This window comes from Mya arenaria, chromosome 14 (assembly GCF_026914265.1).
Source record: "Mya arenaria isolate MELC-2E11 chromosome 14, ASM2691426v1".
Lineage (NCBI taxonomy): Eukaryota > Metazoa > Mollusca > Bivalvia > Myida > Myidae > Mya > Mya arenaria.
The window spans coordinates 12,662,832-12,668,831 of NC_069135.1; positions in this window are offsets into that span (position 1 = coordinate 12,662,832).

Below are 6,000 nucleotides of genomic sequence, written 5' to 3' on the forward strand. Positions count from 1 at the left end.
GGGTCCTGGACGTTGGGGGTCAATTTTGGTCAAGCTCACCCCAAGATGGAAGTTATTGGGCGGTGCTAGGTGATAGCCCTGGATGTCCCCTACATGCCAGTACCCGGTCTTGGGGCGTCACATCGCCTCCTTCTGGTCGTAACAGCCACCCAAAGTAGGTCCATGTGCTTGTTTTACCCAAATAGGGGGTCCTGGACGTTGGGGGTCAATTTTGGTCAAGCTCACCCCAAGATGGAAGTTATTGGGCGGTGCTAGGTGATAGCCCTGGATGTCCCCTACATGCCAGTACCCGGTCTTGGGGCGTCACATCGCCTCCTTCTGGTCGTAACAGCCACCCAAAGTAGGTCCATGTGCTTGTTTTACCCAAATAGGGGGTCCTGGACGTTGGGGGTCAATTTTGGTCAAGCTCACCCCAAGATGGAAGTTATTGGGCGGTGCTAGGTGATAGCCCTGGATGTCCCCTACATGCCAGTACCCGGTCTTGGGGCGTCACATCGCCTCCTTCTGGTCGTAACAGCCACCCAAAGTAGGTCCATGTGCTTGTTTTACCCAAATAGGGGGTCCTGGACGTTGGGGGTCAATTTTGGTCAAGCTCACCCCAAGATGGAAGTTATTGGGCGGTGCTAGGTGATAGCCCTGGATGTCCCCTACATGCCAGTACCCGGTCTTGGGGCGTCACATCGCCTCCTTCTGGTCGTAACAGCCACCCAAAGTAGGTCCATGTGCTTGTTTTACCCAAATAGGGGGTCCTGGACGTTGGGGGTCAATTTTGGTCAAGCTCACCCCAAGATGGAAGTTATTGGGCGGTGCTAGGTGATAGCCCTGGATGTCCCCTACATGCCAGTACCCGGTCTTGGGGCGTCACATCGCCTCCTTCTGGTCGTAACAGCCACCCAAAGTAGGTCCATGTGCTTGTTTTACCCAAATAGGGGGTCCTGGACGTTGGGGGTCAATTTTGGTCAAGCTCACCCCAAGATGGAAGTTATTGGGCGGTGCTAGGTGATAGCCCTGGATGTCCCCTACATGCCAGTACCCGGTCTTGGGGCGTCACATCGCCTCCTTCTGGTCGTAACAGCCACCCAAAGTAGGTCCATGTGCTTGTTTTACCCAAATAGGGGGTCCTGGACGTTGGGGGTCAATTTTGGTCAAGCTCACCCCAAGATGGAAGTTATTGGGCGGTGCTAGGTGATAGCCCTGGATGTCCCCTACATGCCAGTACCCGGTCTTGGGGCGTCACATCGCCTCCTTCTGGTCGTAACAGCCACCCAAAGTAGGTCCATGTGCTTGTTTTACCCAAATAGGGGGTCCTGGACGTTGGGGGTCAATTTTGGTCAAGCTCACCCCAAGATGGAAGTTATTGGGCGGTGCTAGGTGATAGCCCTGGATGTCCCCTACATGCCAGTACCCGGTCTTGGGGCGTCACATCGCCTCCTTCTGGTCGTAACAGCCACCCAAAGTAGGTCCATGTGCTTGTTTTACCCAAATAGGGGGTCCTGGACGTTGGGGGTCAATTTTGGTCAAGCTCACCCCAAGATGGAAGTTATTGGGCGGTGCTAGGTGATAGCCCTGGATGTCCCCTACATGCCAGTACCCGGTCTTGGGGCGTCACATCGCCTCCTTCTGGTCGTAACAGCCACCCAAAGTAGGTCCATGTGCTTGTTTTACCCAAATAGGGGGTCCTGGACGTTGGGGGTCAATTTTGGTCAAGCTCACCCCAAGATGGAAGTTATTGGGCGGTGCTAGGTGATAGCCCTGGATGTCCCCTACATGCCAGTACCCGGTCTTGGGGCGTCACATCGCCTCCTTCTGGTCGTAACAGCCACCCAAAGTAGGTCCATGTGCTTGTTTTACCCAAATAGGGGGTCCTGGACGTTGGGGGTCAATTTTGGTCAAGCTCACCCCAAGATGGAAGTTATTGGGCGGTGCTAGGTGATAGCCCTGGATGTCCCCTACATGCCAGTACCCGGTCTTGGGGCGTCACATCGCCTCCTTCTGGTCGTAACAGCCACCCAAAGTAGGTCCATGTGCTTGTTTTACCCAAATAGGGGGTCCTGGACGTTGGGGGTCAATTTTGGTCAAGCTCACCCCAAGATGGAAGTTATTGGGCGGTGCTAGGTGATAGCCCTGGATGTCCCCTACATGCCAGTACCCGGTCTTGGGGCGTCACATCGCCTCCTTCTGGTCGTAACAGCCACCCAAAGTAGGTCCATGTGCTTGTTTTACCCAAATAGGGGGTCCTGGACGTTGGGGGTCAATTTTGGTCAAGCTCACCCCAAGATGGAAGTTATTGGGCGGTGCTAGGTGATAGCCCTGGATGTCCCCTACATGCCAGTACCCGGTCTTGGGGCGTCACATCGCCTCCTTCTGGTCGTAACAGCCACCCAAAGTAGGTCCATGTGCTTGTTTTACCCAAATAGGGGGTCCTGGACGTTGGGGGTCAATTTTGGTCAAGCTCACCCCAAGATGGAAGTTATTGGGCGGTGCTAGGTGATAGCCCTGGATGTCCCCTACATGCCAGTACCCGGTCTTGGGGCGTCACATCGCCTCCTTCTGGTCGTAACAGCCACCCAAAGTAGGTCCATGTGCTTGTTTTACCCAAATAGGGGGTCCTGGACGTTGGGGGTCAATTTTGGTCAAGCTCACCCCAAGATGGAAGTTATTGGGCGGTGCTAGGTGATAGCCCTGGATGTCCCCTACATGCCAGTACCCGGTCTTGGGGCGTCACATCGCCTCCTTCTGGTCGTAACAGCCACCCAAAGTAGGTCCATGTGCTTGTTTTACCCAAATAGGGGGTCCTGGACGTTGGGGGTCAATTTTGGTCAAGCTCACCCCAAGATGGAAGTTATTGGGCGGTGCTAGGTGATAGCCCTGGATGTCCCCTACATGCCAGTACCCGGTCTTGGGGCGTCACATCGCCTCCTTCTGGTCGTAACAGCCACCCAAAGTAGGTCCATGTGCTTGTTTTACCCAAATAGGGGGTCCTGGACGTTGGGGGTCAATTTTGGTCAAGCTCACCCCAAGATGGAAGTTATTGGGCGGTGCTAGGTGATAGCCCTGGATGTCCCCTACATGCCAGTACCCGGTCTTGGGGCGTCACATCGCCTCCTTCTGGTCGTAACAGCCACCCAAAGTAGGTCCATGTGCTTGTTTTACCCAAATAGGGGGTCCTGGACGTTGGGGGTCAATTTTGGTCAAGCTCACCCCAAGATGGAAGTTATTGGGCGGTGCTAGGTGATAGCCCTGGATGTCCCCTACATGCCAGTACCCGGTCTTGGGGCGTCACATCGCCTCCTTCTGGTCGTAACAGCCACCCAAAGTAGGTCCATGTGCTTGTTTTACCCAAATAGGGGGTCCTGGACGTTGGGGGTCAATTTTGGTCAAGCTCACCCCAAGATGGAAGTTATTGGGCGGTGCTAGGTGATAGCCCTGGATGTCCCCTACATGCCAGTACCCGGTCTTGGGGCGTCACATCGCCTCCTTCTGGTCGTAACAGCCACCCAAAGTAGGTCCATGTGCTTGTTTTACCCAAATAGGGGGTCCTGGACGTTGGGGGTCAATTTTGGTCAAGCTCACCCCAAGATGGAAGTTATTGGGCGGTGCTAGGTGATAGCCCTGGATGTCCCCTACATGCCAGTACCCGGTCTTGGGGCGTCACATCGCCTCCTTCTGGTCGTAACAGCCACCCAAAGTAGGTCCATGTGCTTGTTTTACCCAAATAGGGGGTCCTGGACGTTGGGGGTCAATTTTGGTCAAGCTCACCCCAAGATGGAAGTTATTGGGCGGTGCTAGGTGATAGCCCTGGATGTCCCCTACATGCCAGTACCCGGTCTTGGGGCGTCACATCGCCTCCTTCTGGTCGTAACAGCCACCCAAAGTAGGTCCATGTGCTTGTTTTACCCAAATAGGGGGTCCTGGACGTTGGGGGTCAATTTTGGTCAAGCTCACCCCAAGATGGAAGTTATTGGGCGGTGCTAGGTGATAGCCCTGGATGTCCCCTACATGCCAGTACCCGGTCTTGGGGCGTCACATCGCCTCCTTCTGGTCGTAACAGCCACCCAAAGTAGGTCCATGTGCTTGTTTTACCCAAATAGGGGGTCCTGGACGTTGGGGGTCAATTTTGGTCAAGCTCACCCCAAGATGGAAGTTATTGGGCGGTGCTAGGTGATAGCCCTGGATGTCCCCTACATGCCAGTACCCGGTCTTGGGGCGTCACATCGCCTCCTTCTGGTCGTAACAGCCACCCAAAGTAGGTCCATGTGCTTGTTTTACCCAAATAGGGGGTCCTGGACGTTGGGGGTCAATTTTGGTCAAGCTCACCCCAAGATGGAAGTTATTGGGCGGTGCTAGGTGATAGCCCTGGATGTCCCCTACATGCCAGTACCCGGTCTTGGGGCGTCACATCGCCTCCTTCTGGTCGTAACAGCCACCCAAAGTAGGTCCATGTGCTTGTTTTACCCAAATAGGGGGTCCTGGACGTTGGGGGTCAATTTTGGTCAAGCTCACCCCAAGATGGAAGTTATTGGGCGGTGCTAGGTGATAGCCCTGGATGTCCCCTACATGCCAGTACCCGGTCTTGGGGCGTCACATCGCCTCCTTCTGGTCGTAACAGCCACCCAAAGTAGGTCCATGTGCTTGTTTTACCCAAATAGGGGGTCCTGGACGTTGGGGGTCAATTTTGGTCAAGCTCACCCCAAGATGGAAGTTATTGGGCGGTGCTAGGTGATAGCCCTGGATGTCCCCTACATGCCAGTACCCGGTCTTGGGGCGTCACATCGCCTCCTTCTGGTCGTAACAGCCACCCAAAGTAGGTCCATGTGCTTGTTTTACCCAAATAGGGGGTCCTGGACGTTGGGGGTCAATTTTGGTCAAGCTCACCCCAAGATGGAAGTTATTGGGCGGTGCTAGGTGATAGCCCTGGATGTCCCCTACATGCCAGTACCCGGTCTTGGGGCGTCACATCGCCTCCTTCTGGTCGTAACAGCCACCCAAAGTAGGTCCATGTGCTTGTTTTACCCAAATAGGGGGTCCTGGACGTTGGGGGTCAATTTTGGTCAAGCTCACCCCAAGATGGAAGTTATTGGGCGGTGCTAGGTGATAGCCCTGGATGTCCCCTACATGCCAGTACCCGGTCTTGGGGCGTCACATCGCCTCCTTCTGGTCGTAACAGCCACCCAAAGTAGGTCCATGTGCTTGTTTTACCCAAATAGGGGGTCCTGGACGTTGGGGGTCAATTTTGGTCAAGCTCACCCCAAGATGGAAGTTATTGGGCGGTGCTAGGTGATAGCCCTGGATGTCCCCTACATGCCAGTACCCGGTCTTGGGGCGTCACATCGCCTCCTTCTGGTCGTAACAGCCACCCAAAGTAGGTCCATGTGCTTGTTTTACCCAAATAGGGGGTCCTGGACGTTGGGGGTCAATTTTGGTCAAGCTCACCCCAAGATGGAAGTTATTGGGCGGTGCTAGGTGATAGCCCTGGATGTCCCCTACATGCCAGTACCCGGTCTTGGGGCGTCACATCGCCTCCTTCTGGTCGTAACAGCCACCCAAAGTAGGTCCATGTGCTTGTTTTACCCAAATAGGGGGTCCTGGACGTTGGGGGTCAATTTTGGTCAAGCTCACCCCAAGATGGAAGTTATTGGGCGGTGCTAGGTGATAGCCCTGGATGTCCCCTACATGCCAGTACCCGGTCTTGGGGCGTCACATCGCCTCCTTCTGGTCGTAACAGCCACCCAAAGTAGGTCCATGTGCTTGTTTTACCCAAATAGGGGGTCCTGGACGTTGGGGGTCAATTTTGGTCAAGCTCACCCCAAGATGGAAGTTATTGGGCGGTGCTAGGTGATAGCCCTGGATGTCCCCTACATGCCAGTACCCGGTCTTGGGGCGTCACATCGCCTCCTTCTGGTCGTAACAGCCACCCAAAGTAGGTCCATGTGCTTGTTTTACCCAAATAGGGGGTCCTGGACGTTGGGGGTCAATTTTGGTCAAGCTCACCCCAAGATG